Here is an 18,603-nt window from a genome sequence, read left to right on the forward strand (position 1 = left end):
TTTGCCTGCTTGTCAATTCTTTATATCTATATTAGAATTGAAGGCAGTAATTAAGCCCAGGGTTTCTGACTTGCACATCAGAACACAAGTGGGTATAATCTGGTTAGATTATAGCACCTTAAATATAAAGTTCCTTTAATGATTTCCATCACAATTCTCATTGAATATGGAATGCAAAGGACTAGGATGGTGTTGTGGTGTAGCAGGATAAGCCACTACCTGCAGTGCCAGCCTCCCTTATGGGTGCTGGTTGGAGTCCCAGCTGCTCCACTTCCAATCTAGCTCCCTGCTAATGTTCCTGGGAAAGCAGTAGAGGACGACCCAAGTGCTTGAGCCCCTGCACCCAAGAGGGAGACACAGAAAAAGCTCCTGGCTCCTGGCTTTAGCTTGACACCACCCTGGATGTTGTGGCCATTTGCAGAATGAATCAGCAGATGGAAGATCTCTGTTATGTGTGTGTGTTTCTCCCTCTCTCTCTGCAACTCTGCTTTTCAAATTAAAAAAAAAAAAGTGAGATTCATTTGCATTTTATTATTTAAAAGAAGTGTAAATAGGAAAAGACAACCATTTTCCCAATCCACATAGAGTGAAAAAAATCATGAGAATAATTTTTTAAATGTAACTCAAGCTGATGGGGGAAAAATTAAATTGTAGTATTTAAAACAAATATTTTGAAAGGACTATTTGCCAATTGTTAAATTTGCCTACTAGACAACTGCCTAGATAGGTCAAAATGGAAGAAGCTAGGACCTGAAACTAGACCTGCCCACCAGGGAGGGGAGCCCATCTGCAAATGCTGGGAGAATGTCCAGTCTGGCAGGTAGAACAAAGCTTCTGAAGAAAATGGCAGTGCACAGAGTTGATACTGCAGTCAGGAAATTGGCATCACGAGGAAAACATGAAGTAGTGGAAGTTTACTGACTAGGAAAGCACAGCATGGTGTCAAGGAATCCAGAAGCAAAAACTGCTGCAAAATTCACAGGGACAGCATCAGAAAGCCTAAACTAAGCTATGAAAGGAGAGCCTCAGTCAGCCTGCAGTGGGGCTAGACCCTCGTGGCTGAGAGAGAAAACAATTCACGTAAGGCTGAATCTTGGGTGTCCTTAGGGGACTTGGGTAAACCTGGCAAGTTCCTAAGACAGGAATTCATTCTGGATAAGGATATCCATGTACAAGAATTACAGTAAGAAAAAAGACATTGAATTCAAGGAAAAGAGACATATATGATTCTAAAAATTATGGCTAAACCACAATTCAATGCTAAGAAACACCGGTGCTGAGTTAGAACTCTTTAAATGTCCCCTTTTCCAGGTTCAGCCTTGCCAAAGGGAGCTTAGAGGGCTGAGTGAACATTCAGCAGTCATGGTGAGGGGAGGGCTACAGAGATGGGACAATATGAAGGACCCAACAACAACATCAGGAAAACTAGTCTGTAGCACCAATAATACAATAAACATAATTACCCTGAAACCTTCTAAACAATAAGCAGCACTCCTATTTAAACTGAATTCCTATACAAACCACCACAAAAATAATTTTAAAAAGTTCTTATGTGTGTGTTTTAATGAACTTGACCAATACTAAGAAGATAGGCTATTTTTGCTGCCCTGTCCACAGAAGATGCAAAAAAAAAAAAAAAACCTATAAACCTTTTCCTATTTTTCCTTCCTTTTCATTAATATGTAAATTTAACCTATAAAAATGAATTGTCTTTTTGAATTTCTTCTCATCTCTGAGATACAAAGACTTTTTCTTGGCTTTGTCCTCTGTCTAAAGAATAATAAATATGGTGTTTTTTTCAGGTTTTTGGCATTCTTCTGGGAGCAACAGCTTCTCAAGGGCCCTAAAGTATTGAACCCTGAGAATAAAAATGCAATACAAAAGTGATTTATGTATTTATCACACCACAATGATTTATGACCTCCCACAAAGTGACACACACACACAAATGTCTGTCACCCCCATGGTCCAATTCATTTAGAAGAATCACCACAATGCATCCTTAGAAGCCAAAGATGAGAGGGAGAGGAGTTATTTCACAAGCCAAACATACCCCATTTTCTGCCATGGCAGCCTGTGCCTTACACGTACAATGACCACGGACAGCCTGGACCCCTGGACTACACAGATACAAGAAGCACCAAACACGGCTTAAGGGTCTTCATACTCAATGTCAGCACAGCCTAATGGGTAAGTGATCTTCAGCTGAGTAGGCCGTCATGAGCAACTGCTCACAGAATGTTCCAAATCCTGATCATTAAGAGCTATATACACTAATTAAATTTTATTTATGCTTTAGATAATCAAGCAAGCTATTTCTTGTGTATTACAGTCATACTTCATGTAGCAATAAGAAAAACATGAATTTTTTTATTTTTATTTCTTCTTAATCTAACTGCTCTGCTATGTGTATCTCAAGTCACCATACTGCCTGTATTCAATAAGCAAATTCCAGTGCCTGTGCAAAGACCACAAGGCTGGCAAAGGCATCCAAGCTTTTCCCCAGGCATTCACAAGCCCTCAGAGCATGCCAAAAGGGATTTTCTAAATTAAGGCAATGACACTGAGGTCTCAGCAGTCTTAATTCACCTCCATGGTCCCTGTGGGCAAGCTCTTTCATTCAACAAATGTTAACTGAATGTCCACTAGACTCATGGTATGTTCAGAGGTCTACAGAACTAAAGGGTTGGAGAATATGCTTCTCCAGGTCCTTTGCAGACTTAAGATTTTAAAAATTAGTACATCTAGAAAACACATAGACCAGAACTTAAGGAATTAGCAATTCTGAAGGTGATATCACATTACACACACAAAAAAAAAAAAAACCATAAATCAGGGTCATTAAGTTTCAAATATTAAGAGGCAAGTGTTCTAAGAGCACAGAGCAGCACTTTGAATGTCAGGCTGAAGAGCTCTATGGCAGTGGTTATTAAACTACAGCATGCCCCAGATTTTGTTAAAACAGAAGAGTGTTTTGTACCCTTCTCAGGGGCCCTAAAGCATTAAACCCTCACAATAAAAATGCAATATAAGTTATTTACATATTTATCATACCACTATGATATAGTACGTGCCACAAAGTGAAACACACACACAAAATGTCTCACACTTGTAACCCAATTTAATTTAGAAGAATTACCACAAAGCCATCCTTAGAAGCCAAGCTACTGCCCGTGATGCCAGCATCCCACATGGGTATCAGTTCGTGCCCTTGCTGCCTTACTTCCAATCCAGCTCCTTGCTGATGGCCTGGGAAAAGCAGTGAAGGATGACCCAAGTGCTTGGGTCCCTATTACCAGTGGGTAAGACCTGGAAGAAGCTCCTGGCTCCCAGCTTCAACTTGGCCCAGCTATTGTGGTCATCTGGAGAGTGAACCAGCAGATGGAAGGTCTCTCTCTCTCTCTTCCTCTCTCTCTCTCTCTCTCTGTTTCTCTCTATATATATAACTCTGACTTTCAAATAAATAAATCTTTTTTAAAAAATGTGACTCTTCCACTGGCCTCTTCCTTGTTTCAGTGCTTAAAAAAATGAAAACAGAAGTCAAGGATGAGATGGAGAAGCGTAGTTACACCAGCCAAACATACCCCATTTCTGCTGTGGCAGCCAACTAGACACACAGAGTATCTGATTCAGTGGGAATAGGAGGGCCCAAATGTTCACATTTCTCCCTACTTTCCAGGTAAATGCAGATGTTGCTGGTTCAAGAAGTAATCCAAGATAATACATGGGAAATAAAAACAACAAATCAACATGATGGAAGCAGTGTTTTGAGAGAGTGATTAGGATCAACTAGAAGGAGGTTGACAGATTTACAGCACACCCCAGGAAGGACAATGATAAAGCCAGAAGGCTGGAATTTCAAAGAATTGACTTGGCTAGCAACAGCAGTTACTTGGTGACAAGCTCAAAAGGATTGCTAATACATGGAATGGAACCTTGATAAGGATAATTTAGTACCACTGTGTCCGAATCTCTTCAGGGACGATGAAGAATCCTTTGGAAATCACATCCCCCCTTAACATGGGCTGTCCCTGTCCATATTGCCACACAGGAGAGGTTTGGAAGCCCCTATTCGTAGTTCTCTTGTCTCTCACTAAACTTGAAATCCCTACTATCTGAGTCACTACTTTGGGTTAAGGTGCTAAAGCCCTTAAGGCCTGTTTCAGTTGGTGTGTATTATCCTGTACCTTAACTGGAAAATCTTGCTTCTTCTGTCACTGACCAGAGGACAAATATTTTTTTCTCTTGAAACTTCAGTTTTAGAAACTCAAGCTCTCCCTAATGCTGTTTCATGAGTTATTTGAATCTTCACACACTCCAGTCAGTAATTTAAGACATAAGTATCTCTGAAGCTTTAATACATGAAGAGGAATCTTGGAACACATTATATGCATGTTAGCAAGTGGAAGGTATGTGGTGGTTGCCAAGTTTTCTAGCTTCCCTTCAAAGCATCCACCTTGGTCTACTCTGTCAGATCAGCCAGCCAAGGCCTCTTACAGCCACCCCACATCATCCACCTCTTTGCTCAGGCTTCCAAGCCCAAATATTCCAACAGCTTTAGCTATTTAACCCCCATCTGCCCTTTCCCTCATTTCACACCTAAAGGACATACCTGACCTCAGCCATAAAGTTACAGAGTTCCAGCTCAATAATAGGAAAACCCACATGAAAACACTCTGAGCTGCATTTTCCCAAGACCTGGCTTCTCCACTTCGCTCACCTGTCTGGTAATTCATACTGTATGCCAAAGACCTTGTCTCCATTTCCTGCTAACTCTAACATTTGTCATTGTGTCAGCCTGAGCCCTCAAACATTTTAGATTAGATTTGCAGCCATCTGCAACCCACTCTCTCCTTTTCCCTCCCACCCAAGAAAGAAGTGACAAGCCAGACAGCTTTCACAATGGCCTTTGCTAATTGCCTAAAGTATGAAATGTGCACAGTTCAATAATGAGGTTGGGGAGATTCCAGCCAGATACCTCTGCTCCTTCTCAGCTTCCTCATATTACGGCAGGGTTCACTCAGCCCCATTTCAGCCAAGTCTCTTAGAATGCCTCTTTCCTTTATCTAGGCATTGATACCTCGAGGAAAAGGATAGAAAGCTCTTGTTCTATATCCTCGTCACCTGTTTTAGAGCTTGCTTCCACCCAATTTTGTTGACACTTAGCATGAGGCTAGCTGCTAAGGATACAGGGAAAACTATAAACAAATAAAGGGTTCCCATTGTCACAGAGATCTCAGTCTACTGACCCCAAATTTAGAAAAAGTACCAGAAAAATTAATGTGGAAGTGAGAATTCTAATATTTGGGAAGAAACCAGAGATTCTCCATAAACAATCTGTATCTCAATATGTAAGAAGTCTCCTTTCAAGATACTTTTTAAAATGAAAAAAGGATTTACACCTGTTGCAGTCTATTTGCTGGCCTAAACAGAAAGGCGTTTCTAAAGATTTCGTCACAGTGTAATGCAATCTCCCTTGATTGTTGCACCAGGTGCCTTTCCCTCATTGAAATCTATCATTTAACGAAGCTCCTACATGTCAGATGAAATGAAATACAGAGAAGAATAAGTTTTTACCCCAACCTTCCAAAGTTGGCACTAAAAAAAAAAAAATATTACTCATGAAATGTTTCTAGTACACATCAACTCTTCACCTACTAGCAAAGTTCCTTCCTTCACATTCTTGTTTACTTTTCTGATTGTAAAAGTAATATAGGTCCATTGTTGGAAATTCAGAGAGTACAGGGGAAGATGAAAAGAAAATACTTCTAATATTTCTAACCAGTGATAATCACTTGTAATATTTTGGCTGATTTCCTTCCAATTTTCTTTGTTTTTCTATGCAAATAAATCCCTGCTTGCTTGTCATATGTTTACAATTTTGAATTCTGCTTTTTTTTAATCACCCTTAAGCAAGAAAAAAGTTCTTGCATAATTAATTATTTGAAAACATCAGCAAGACTTAGTCTTCATACTTGGAATAATGATATTACTCCCATTAACCTAAGTTATAATTTTGTATAACAGAGAAAAATCTGGACGTCTAATTTACTATAAGCTTCATCTTAAGAATACAGCAAAGGAAAAGAAAAAAGATGATGAAAGGAAAGCACTGATAATAAAATCTCTAAAATGAAGAAGCGGATGCTCCTGCAAACTGCACTTGTCCTCCTGTAGACTGCACTTGTCCTCCTGTAGAGAAATCCAACAAACTTGGGAGAAGTAAGGGTGATGTTCAATTCTCTCTTCAACCCTAACAGGTGTTCTTTGAGATTTTATGGAAGACCACAGACCCCTTACTATAGATCTTCATCCTGAAAGCACATAAGGCATTAAGAAAAAGAAACTGATTTTCAGTTCAAAATCTTGATTGTACAAATGGCACAAGGTAATCTAGTTTGGCAACAAGTTGTTTGTAAAAAAAAAAAATCAGAGATTTTAAAAAATTGATAAGAAACTGAAATGAGTCAATGTGTGTTGTTTTCTATAAAAGCAAGAAAAGTACTTTAAAAATTAATCTTTTATTTACATGAAGTTTGCAGGTAACCATTTTATTAGCTTCATTTTCAAAATGTCTTTATTTTTAAATATTATCTGGAACATAGATTCATTGTTGACATGGTCACAAATTTAGTCCATAATCATACAAATCACTTTCTTTCATGTTTTATCCTCTCAATAATCCTATGATACTGGGTAGGCAGAGGAATATTGCAATCTCCGTTTGAGAGATTAGGCCATTAAGACTGGAAATGTTATGTGTTTAATTCAAGGTCACATAGTAAATCAAAGAACTGGACTAGAAAGTAAGTACACCATTCTTTTAAAATAATCTATTTTAAGCACCTTTTATAAAAATATTGTTTGTGTACATGTTTAGAAATATATGACATTCTAACCAATTCTGTCACAAAACAGGTTTCAGGTGCAAAATTGACAGTTGCAAGCTGGCACTAGAGGAGGGTGACCAAGACTGTGAGAACTATAGAAACCATATTATATGACCAACAATGGATGAAGGAGCTTGGTATATTTAGCCTGGAAAGAGAAGATCAAGAGGAGATAAGAGAGTTCTTTTAATGTTTGAAGGGCTGTCATATGGACTGGTGAGCAGACTTGTTCCATGTTGCTCCAAATACCAGGCAAGAATAATGGACAGAACTTCAAAGGAAACAAGTTCCTGCACAATAAGAGATTTGTCTTTTTTACCAATGGAGCTGTTCAACTGCAGAGCACACTGCTCTCAATATTATGGTAAACGCCTCCACAATGACATATCTAAGGACAAGCTGTCAGAGATGCTCTGATGACTATTCGACTCCTGTATCTTCAGTCTATTTTTCCTTTGTTTTTCTTGGCTCACTAACACAACATATAGGGTACAGAATGTGATTGAAGGGAGACGACTATGAGCCAGGTGCTTCCAAAGCATGGTTCCCAGACGATAAGAATCACCTGGAGCAGTTGGTGGGCCCAGTGAATTCGAGGCCTTGGAGAAGAAGTCTGGGAAACTTGGATTTAACAAGTGCCCCAAGTGATTTTTATCATCACAGAAGCTTAAGAAACACTTTCAAAAACATCACTTCATTTAATCCTCCTGACAAGGGTAGATGAGAAAATGGAGGTGCAGCATTATTTAGCCATGTGCCAAAACTCACATAGGTTTCAATGATAAAGCCAGGATTCACTCCCAGGAAGGTTGACATGAAGTTTGAGATCTCACCCTCTAGGTGATGCAGAATAGAAAGACATTAAACAGGAAAATAGGCAATGTAAAGAACAGTTTTATTAGACATGCATATTTGATTTTTAAAAATAATTCATGAGGAAGTCACCCCTCACTTTGATTCCAGGACCAAACCTTGTGGATACCAAGATCTGTGGGTGTTCACATTCCATATAAACAATGGTATAGTATTTTTGTATAACTCCTCCTGTATACATCTCCAGATTACTTATAGTATGAAATAAAATGTAAATGCCACATAAGCAGTTGCTGTACTATCTTGTTTAAGGGGTAATGCCAAGGAAAAAAGTCTGCACATGTTCAGCACAATTTTTCTTTTCTAAATATTTTTTATTTAAGGTTGGTTGAATCCAGGGATGCAGAACTCACAGCTACTGAAGACCAACCATACTTTGTATGCGCAGTAAAATGCAGAGGCCTGTACAGTTGGTAGTGTTTGAATTTAAGCAGGAACTGTGTTGAAGTTCACTTTTTTGTCTTTCACGAATAATTATGAACCGGGTATTCTAACCAAATAAATAATTTTAACATGATTATAAAGAGAACCACACTTTAATGCACTTAGTAGAAGCAATTTACATGCATACAATTAATGTGCTAATTTCAGTGATCTTTAGCTATTCATTAAAACAGGCCTGGCAGGTCCTGTTCTTGGCAACACTTTGTTAGTCATTTCCTACTATTACTTTACGTACTCAATAGTAATCAGCCATCTATAATTTAAGACTTTTCACTAATTTAATAGCCCTTTCTCTAATTATGTCCAAATTAAAGAGGTTAGCATATGGATAAATATGTTTGTATTTGGTACATGTATTCAAAGATGGTGATTTCTTTGCATGTGGCATCAGAGACCAATAAGAGATTTGGTCTTTAACACAGAATAGAGTGGAATGTTGTTATGTGAACAAGACCTTTTGACATAAAATCTGAGCAGCAGAGAGAAAGTATTCTCACTGAGATGGGCTTTGTGTTCAGCCCTATAAACCTGGCAGAGTCTGAATCTGTTGCCCTTCAAGGGATAATACCAGGATGATCTGTTTTTTCAGGCCTTTGCCCAAGAGATGCAATGGAACAAGGGTACAGGGAGAAAAGGAGTTAAAGGTTGTGTTTGCAGGAATGTGTTTGCTGACATTGATCAATGGGTAATTTTGTGATTGTAGGTTTATTCACATAGAGGGTTCAAAAAAACAAATCAATAATAAAGCAATGGTGAAGATGCCAAAGAAAAGGTGATTAATGAAAAATATGGTGGAAGTGCAATCTGCCACATAGTATGAATGCTCCCTCATTCAGCACCCTAGAAATAAATATGCATCAGACGGAAAGAGAACATTCCCTTGGAATGTCATTAGAGCCCATGCTTCAAAGAGCAGTTCCTCATGTCCATGGGAGCAAGTTTAAATTCTCCTGTGTGAAGTCTCTGTGAGCAGCTCCACTCTTGAATTATGCATGACTCTGACATCTTGTAACATGAGAAGTGTTCTAAAAATGATTTCCAATTTTGTTTCACGTGTTATGTTTTAAAGATGCTATTTAGGTTAACATTTTACTTTGGTCACATAATATCTTGTTACATTCCCTCATATAGCATTTAATTATGGTAGCAGTATTGTAACCTGGTACTATATAGATAGTCAAGAATTTAGTATAGCTTTAAAATAATGTGCTGCTTTTAAAGCCAATACTTTGCTCCATCATTTTCATTGGGCCTATTTAATATGTACTGGTGAACATTGGGCAGGATTCCAGCTCCTCACACCTGGGAGCTGATAATAAGTAATAATGAGGTATGCTGGAAAGTGAATATCAAAATCTAGCACAGCCCAACCTTACAGTGGGTCATGTCTTTCCTAGGGTAAGAGCACTCAAGTTCTCAACACAGAATTCCAGGAAGCATTGACCCTCAGCAATCCTGTGAAGAAGCCAACAGCTCTACTTTTCTTCCTTGTGTCTCTCCCTTCAGTTTTGTTTGCAAGAAGTCAGGCTTTTCCTCCCATTCAGCCCTGCCCTTTAGGAAAGATTTGAAATCAGTCTTTAACACCTAGGAAATATCATGAGAGGGGATTTACTCTCCTTATAAGTTTCAATGTTATATTTATATTAGTTTGCAATATCAGTCCCCTATATAAATTATTTCATGTTAGTAGATAGTCACAGATGGAACTTAGGTAGCAAATGTGCAAGTAATTTTCTTTCCAGATCTCCTTTTCTAATGGTCCAGACAGAGGCAAATCTATCTTTTATAAAGATAAAATTACATGCTTTCAATTCATCCCTTAATTTGGTTCATGAGTCGGAGCATTGAGGATATTACTAGGAGGGTTTAAGCATTTTTACTGATAACCCAATGATTACCACGTAAGTTCCTCTCCATGATCTTTGAGTTATGTGTAACAGGTGTTATGTAGTACATTGCATGAAAAGTGACTATTGTATACCAGCTGCAACATACAACATCTCAGTCAAAAACTGCATACACTTGTGCCCTGGACAAAGGTGTCCAGATTATCAGGAAGAGGTCAGAGCTGAAATTCAGTTCAGGTTTCCTTTCCATGTTTGAGAGGAGATAAAGCCAATGTCAGCCCTAACAAGTGAATGACTTTTATTAAGTGTATCTCACATGGGAAGCATTTTTTTCTAACTCATATCAGACCACTATATGAAGGTACTTCAAAAAAGTTCACGGAAAATGCATATTATGAAAAAAACTGAATTCAAAAATTTTCATACCACAATAGTCTTCATCTGCTAATTCCATGTTCCATGAACTTTCTGAGGTACCCTTTATGTGTTAGTGTTAACCTTGTTCTCATTTCATACTCAGAATAATCTCATAAAGAATGTGCATTAAAAGGTAAAAAGCACAAGACGATTTAGAGGGGTTAAATAACTTGTTTGAAGCGCCACAAGGAGTAAAATATAACAGAACTTGAAATTAGATCTGTCAGCCTTTAAATATCATACTTCCTCCCCTAAAATAAAAGGAAAACGGGGGAACTCACATTTTCTTTCATCCATGTCTGCTTCACTTTGTTTGGAACACTGTGCTAGTAATGAAACTGCAAAGCCAATGGGTTCAGTTAAAGATGGTGAACGCCAAAGCCATAGCTGCACTCGGTGAATGGTGGTCTATCAGATGCAAAGCGATGAGAGGATAAGAGCTAGAAAGTGTAGTGCAGTGATTCTCAAACTTCAGTGGACTTCAGAATCAACTTGGAGAGCTTGTTAAGGATATTGCTGGACACACACTGCAGAGTTTCTGATTCAACTGTACTGGGATTGACCTAGGAATGTGCATTTCTGACATTGCCAGGTCACACTGATGTGGCTCATCTGAGGATTTGTTGTGCTACACCAAGATGCTGCTATAGTGTAAAGGAACCATCCACTAAAATAAAAACTAAAACTAAACAAAAAGCCACTGGTCTTCAAGTGAGTCAGGAGTGTTGTATAAGAACATAAGAGATGAACATGATTTGTGTCTTTTTTTTTCCATGTTCAAGTGAAACTGCTTGCTGGATTATAATGATATCCCCAACTTTCTATGTACAGCCAAATTGTAAAATAACAATAATGGGTAACAGAGTACCAATCTAACTGGTTTAGTTAGTGTTAGATGCCCTGCTTAGTAGTGTCGTCTTTTGGAGAAGATACTGCTGGAAATGTGAGAACACAAAGAACTGGTCTTTGTATGCATAGTCAGCCAGCATTGTGTGGAGGGCACTCTAAGCCATCTTAACAGTCTACATGACTGTGTATCACCCCATAAATACGGCTACTGTGTCACGAGTGATCATGTAAACCAATGCTGCCAACACACACTGAGTGATTATTTAGGGCCACTATATATCCACAGAGGATCTAGAATAGCCTTGGCGTTATTTTTTTTTTCACCCTATTTCCTTTTGTCCCTTCCATGCTTTTAATCTTCTTGTAAATAATCTCAATTCTCTCACCCCTTAGTAACATGAAAAAAAAAAAAACACCATTAGGCAATCCGTTTTCTGAACGGTAGAACAGGAGATTCACAGCATTTAATTAGAGCTAATTTCAAGAGGGTTTGCTTAGTCTTCAGGACCAAATCCCTCAAGGGAAATAGTGATGCAATTGTTTGATGTCTTTCACCCAGCTGGCTGGCTTACTTTCTGAGTTATTAGTTATGTCTGGGGAAAAAAATCAGACAGGTGGGTTTGTCTTGATTCCCATGGAAGCTGCGTTGTCCTGATAGTCTGTTCACAGTTCCTGGCTCTGCATCACTGACAAGTCTGCTTTGGGCTTTAAGGAGAGCCTCGCTTGGAGAGCTGTTTTCTTTGATGTGAATATCAAACTAACGCTGAAACCACTAGGCTTTTTCTCCCTTTATTAAAGCCACAGATAGAAGAAAGTTATCTTGTTTTCATGTGAAAATTCCAGACTTTTTTAAAGGGACAAACTACTTGAGAAAATTTAATTGAAAAAAAAATTGTCGTCATCTAAAATGGACCTAAAATTCATTAGGTAATAATGAGAAACCCTTATTTTAAGGCTAGGGTATCTGTAAATATGACAGACCAAAGCAAGAATGATAATTGAGCAGAGAACAGATTGTTAAATGAATCAGATTTGCCTCTTTATCACAACTTGTCTTCTCAAGGGACTTCTTTAGCTCCTCAATTCTGAAATGATGACAATAATAAGGATAAAAATACTGTAGGGGAATGACTATTGAGGCAGAACTTTAACTTTTCTAATGAGAGATTATGCATTTCAAAAACTGCCCAGCCCCTTGGCTTCCACCAGTGGAGACATCAATCAGCTGTGGGAAGAACGCTATGTAATTAAGTGGATATAATATAAATGGCCATCCATGGGTGAAAGTATAACAGGCCAGTGAATCTGAAAATATACCCCCTAAAATATGTTCAGGTTTACTATATAGCAGACACTTGGGTACACACTTCACACATAACAACTTACTTCAACTTCACCATGTCTTATCCTACAAAATAAAATAATCACACAACATTCAGTGGGGAGCAAGGATTCAAACTCAGTCCCATCTGAATCAAGAACAGTTTAGCACATAGAATAAATCAGCTAGTATTAATAATCTCAAATTTCAGATGCTATTATGAAAATCCCTTAGTAAAGAAAATAATAATTAGCTAAAGCCCCATTCATTTAAGGTGTTAGCTACTTAATCTTTTAAAACCAATCCCCTAGGGATAGTATTGATTTATTAGAGAAAAGTGAATGTAGTTCCATATAAAAATTACTCCTTCAGATAATAATTTCCAACAAATTCTTAGGTTAGAGAAGTAACGATTTTGTCAGTATACCTAATACTTCACCTCTCTGTGTGTTTTACAATGTATAATCTACCTTTCACATACTTTATCTTAATTGCTCTCCATTGATGGCCTTTCAGACTGTGAGATTTTAATGGTATTAAGGTTTAATTTGCCAACTTGAAAAGGTTTATTTTTTTTTTTTTAAAAAGGGGGGGGGAGTTTGGAAATATTTGCAATAATCCAAGCACAAGTCATTTTCCCTTCTCATAATTTTCCCATTTCTGTTATTGTCTCACTGGCTCCCAGTCATCCAGCTTAAAACCCTGAAGTCATCTCTCCGACTCCCTCCTCCTTCACCATGATAGTCAGCAAGTCACCAAAGGCTGTGACTCCTCATTCACCTACTTAATTATCCCACATCCTTGCAGAAGCTTTCCCTTCTCTACTAACTACTGACCCATATAAATTCTCGCAGTGACCACCCCACACAATATTACAAGCCTCTTAGTCAGTCTGCCTATCTTTCGTCCTACCTCCCTGATCCATCCCACGTGATTCGAAGATCAAATCCCTGAAACACTACTTTGCATATATATCAGTTTTAATGGTGATCTTTTCTGACTATTCAAGAATACAGATAATCCTTGACTAATAATGGGGTTAAGTACCAATAGACCCATTGTAAACTGAAAATACTGAAAGTTGAAAATGCATTTAATATACCTAGACTAATGAGTAACATAGCTTAGTCAAGCCTACCTGAAACATGCTCAGAACATTTGCACTACACTGAAGTTGGGGAAAATTATCTAACACAAAGCCTATTTTAAAATAAAATATGGAATATCCCATGTGGATGTCAGAGAAACTAGATAAAACAAAATGCAACATCTAAAAATGTTGACAACACAGTACACTGTGGAGTATTGGTTAGTTACCCTCGTGATCATGTGGTTGACAGGAACCTAGCTGTATCTCCTGCTACTCTCCAACATCTCTGGAAAGTATCAAACTGCATTCCACATTCTGGACTATTCCAGGCTTATCATGGTTCAATTCACAATCTTTCGACCTTAAGGTGGTATGAAAATGACATGCATTTAGTAGAAGTGGTACTTCAAACTCTGAATTACGATTTTTCTCCTAGATCAATGTGTTAGTCAGCTTTTTGTTACTTTAAAATACCAGGCTGGCGCCGCGGCTCACTAGGCTAATCCTCTGCCTTGCGGCGCCAGCACACCGGGTTCTAGTCCCGGTCGGGGCGCCGGATTCTGTTCCAGTTGCCCCTCTTCCAGGCCAGCTCTCTGCTGTGGCCCGGGAGTGCAGTGGAGGATGGCCCAAGTGCTTGGGCCCTGCACTCCATGGGAGACCAGGAGAAGCACCTGGCTCCTGCCATCGGATCAGCGCAGTGCGCCGGCCGCGGCGGCCATTGGAGAGTGAGCCAACGGCAAAGAAGACCTTTCTCTCTGTCTCTCTCTCTCACTGTCCACTCTGCCTGTCAAAAAAAAAAAAAAAAAAAACTAAAATGTTGGAGCTGGCATTGTGGAGCAGCAGGTTAAACTGCCACCTACAATTACAACATTCCATATGAGCACCAGTTTGGGTCCCAGCTACTGCATTTCCAATCCAGCTCCCTGCTAATGCACCTGGGGAAGCAGCAGCTGACCCAAGAACTTCGGCCCCTACCCATGTGGAAGACCCAGATGGAGTTCTAGGCTCCTTATCCCATCAAATAAAAGCGATAGTTTATTCTGAAGGTCAAGCAACTATTTCACTTACTTATTTAGCAAATTATTTGATGGAATTATCAGTGCATTTTCCATATCCCTATTTTTAGATTGTAGAAACCTAAATATAGGAACTATATCATATATGTTTCCTTTTCTTGTCACACAGATATTTATATTCCTGGATATAAATTTTATATTGTATATTAATATTTATGCTTCTGCTTCATGAAGTTCAAGTTAACTTATTGTGGGATATCCACCCCTTTGTGAGGATTTGTTTCCATGGTCCTAAAAGATAAATGTTATGGGAACAGACTGAAATGAGTGAGTTCAAACTTCGTTTCTAGGAGGGTATCTCACAAAGTTTGTGGGAAACGCATATTATGAAAACACCTATGCATGAATTTCAGAAGTTTCTTACAGCAAACTAAACTTACCTTTGAATTTCATCTTTCCCCAAAAATGGATTAGAAAAGTATCCTTGTATTTTAGCTATTACTTAACATAAAGTTCTTTTGCTTTCCAGAGCTCTAAGGTAAGTTACTTGCCTAGTGGCTGAACCTGTTCTTCCTCATGTAGAGCGCAAATTGACATAAACGTTCAGTGTCTCTCAATGTACCAAGTGTCACTGTCTGCCTCTGTGACTCAGATGCATTTCACAGCTCAAAGAAAAAAGATTCTTTGATGACCAGTGACATCCCTTAAGCTGACAAACTACTTCCTTGCTATCCCTGGCATCTCACACACCTAACCCATTAGAAAGTGGCAGCTCTAAGGGATGCTAAAAGTCGAAGCAAAAAATGAAAACCAATACCAGTCGTTTAAATACTGACAGGTCTTAGGAAGGCTGGGTTTTTAAACTAGCCATTTTGAAACAGATATGGAATTTTGCCGTTAAAATCAAAATGTTATGTCCCTTAGCTTTGCTGTGTGGCAGGTTTTAATGCCTGGGAGAAGTTTTAACCCTGGCTCAGAAATATGGCTGGTCACACACACGGTGCCTTACTTCCTCCTCTTCACTCAGATGAGTCTTATTGATATGAATTCTGCTATGTCAAGTTAAATGAGCATTAGTGGGAGTTCCACAGCTGGGACTCAAAGTTGGGGAAGATGTGAATTAGAGATCTGGCTGCTCATCCATTTGTCCTAGGGATTCTGGAACCTCTTGGGAGATAACTTCTGAAGAGAAGACAGTGTCAAGTCTAAAGTCTTAGGTAATAAACTAGCTTGATTTGTTCCATTTCGGTACTTCAGGGGCTCATCTCTGGGCCCTAAGGAAACAGATGGCTGTATGTAAAGACTAAAAACATTGGCGTATAAGGTGACCCTGCTTTGAGCTTCTAATAAAGGCTAATCCAAAAACTGGGAGAGGAACATTCCCCCACCCAGATGTTATTCCCAGTTTGAGCGGTGGCAGCAGTCCTTGGCAGAAGAGGCAGTAGTGCAAGAGAGATTTATGTGAGCCAGCAGCAGCAGCTCAGCACCCAGAGGATGCAGCGCCACCATGCAAGGCATCAGCGGTGCAGAAGACATTCTACAGCACATGATCAGCCTTATTCCTAAGCACATGGAATGCACCCTTGTTGCCTTCTCAGAAAAACCTGAACAGAGGAAGTAACAGTGTTTAGAGCACCACACTCCTGTACTGACCAGCAACTGCCAGTGAAATATGGCAGAATTAGCAAAATAAGCCTATTATTATTCAGGGTCTCTAGAAAAGAAAGAGATAACATAGCTGATGTTCATTGGTTTTATTGAGTCAATGCTTTTTTACTTACTGATTTATATGAACCTGGAATCAATTCTATGAGTCAAGTTCTAATATTTTCTTCACTTTACAGATGAGAAGCCTAAATTTTGAAGAAATGAAGTAATCTACCCCTACACTAAAATAAAAGCAGCTGATCAGTCTGAAGACTGAACCCAAAATGTGAGGTTCCACTCTCTGATGGGCAATCACAGGTTATATAGGTCACTTGCTCATACTAAAAAAATGATCTAGGAGGGCTTGTTGTAAAAGCTAAATACAAATTCTTTGTTCTACAAAAGGCCAGAATTGGTCCAGTTGTTTAATATTAGGCATGTCTCCACAGCCAGGTGAGGATCAGATCTCTTCTCCCTAAAATGAGCCAGACAATCTCCAAAGTCTGGTGAGGAGACATCCCAGAGTGAGCAGCCTGATCCAGCCAGACAGAATGGAGCAAGCTCAGGACTCTAGATAACTGCTGCAGCAGCTCCTTCCCTGAGACTTCATGGCAAGTGTTCACAGAGGTTGGTTAACACATCTGGAGGGTTATTATCCAGCTGATGTGGACAGAAGGGAAGCAAAACAATGTCCTAGGCTTTACACGTTGAGAAGGCTCATTCTTGATATTTTCTGGGCTTGGCTTTGGGAGATTTTAGTTTTTCCTTATTTTTCCTGAAAAATCAGATGCCTCTGTTATAAAAATGAAGGACTTGGAACAGTCGGAATTGGAACTTCTGTTTGACAAGGTCGAGATTTGTTTGAATAAGACTCTCTGAGCTGGCACTGTGGCATAGCAAGTTAAGCAGCTGCCTGCAATTTCAGCATCCCTACCTTTGCACAGTGGCAGTATCATAGCCAATGAGGTCTATCCGAGGCACGATTATTGCTAATTTCAGCATCCCATATCAGTTCACTGGTTTGAGTCCTGGCTGCCCTGCTGTCAATCTAGCTCCCTGCTAACGGTCCTGCGAAGGCAGTAGAAGATGGTCAAAATATTTCTGTTCCTGCCCACCTTTGTGGGAGACCTGAATGGAGATTCAGGCTTCAGGCTTTGGCCTGGTCCAACCCTGGCTGTTGGGTCACTTGGGAAATGAACCAGCAGATGAAAGATTGTGTCTCTCCTTCTCTGACGCTCTTTCAAATTAAAAAAAAAAAAAAAAAAAAGCACTGAGAAAGTGGCTTTTACATTCTTTCTATAAGCCTTTCCCATGATACTATGAAAGCCATCAAAACTGGTATGAAACCACTTGCAACAACCCTAACAAAAACTAAATGAAGCCAGGAGGTTCTTCTTGGTTGTCTGATAGAACTGTCATAAGACTGTCAGAATCACAAACTTGCAGGGCAGTCACTTCACCCTTACACAAGAAGTATTTCTGCAGGAAATCTTCCTAGCACCTGTCTATTCAACCTTGAACTGAGATGACCCATGGTTTTAAAACTGTAGTCAAAAATTATTGTTTCAAAATATATTGCATAATTCTTCTGTTTACCTTTAAAAAATTTTCCCCTTGCTTCAACCTCTTTGAATATGTCCATAGTTTAGTACTATACACATATTCTGCTTGCTATTTCTATTGTAATGCTACTCCCAAATAAAACTGGATTTTGCTGATTTTAACCTCTTTGTATTTCTCTTGATTCAATAAGGAGAGAATAAATGAACAAATGATTGAAAGAAAGACAACACTTTAAAAATAAGCCAATGGAGGCAGTGCTTAAGCCTAGAAAGGGGTAAAAGGTCTTCTGTGGGTTTTAACAGAAACAGGTTAAACCTTTCTTCATTGTGGTGAAACACTCTGCAGTGTATTTCCTGGGATAAGATAAGTTGCAGCCTCCTCCATTCAAGACCCAACGAACAAAAAGAATAAAGTGGAAAACACCAGGAGGTTTTGAAAGTGACTCTGTCGACAGATAATCAGGGACACACTTCTTGACCTTCTAAACAATGCAATTTGGGGATTCATCTTCTTTAGAACAGAGTGAAACCTTTGTCTGTTAGGATGTTTTAACTGGGCTAGACAAAGAGGGCACTGTTTCAGAAATGTCCTGTGTTGTATTAAAGTACATACAGTACAGAATGGTCTGACAGGGATCCCTGGGGGA

General features: G+C 39.1%; 1 protein-coding gene and 1 pseudogene across 7 annotated transcripts in view; one reads left to right on the top strand and one right to left on the bottom strand.

The window, feature by feature from the left end:
- LOC103350555 (uncharacterized) overlaps positions 1-18,603 on the bottom strand; it is a 66,540-nt gene that overhangs the window by 12,670 nt on the left and 35,267 nt on the right. The window contains exon 1 of one of the 7 annotated variants that reach the window (XM_051819062.2): positions 13,959-14,092. The exons of the other annotated variants lie outside the window; for them this stretch is intronic. The gene's annotated coding sequence lies outside the window, so the exon portion shown is untranslated. Of the gene's footprint in view, positions 1-13,958; positions 14,093-18,603 lie in introns of those variants that run through there. 7 annotated transcript variants of the gene reach the window in all.
- Positions 17,327-17,392, top strand: LOC138849542 (U4 spliceosomal RNA; annotated as a pseudogene).

The sequence above is a fragment of the Oryctolagus cuniculus genome, chromosome 4, assembly GCF_964237555.1.
Source record: "Oryctolagus cuniculus chromosome 4, mOryCun1.1, whole genome shotgun sequence".
In the NCBI taxonomy this organism is placed as follows: domain Eukaryota; kingdom Metazoa; phylum Chordata; class Mammalia; order Lagomorpha; family Leporidae; genus Oryctolagus; species Oryctolagus cuniculus.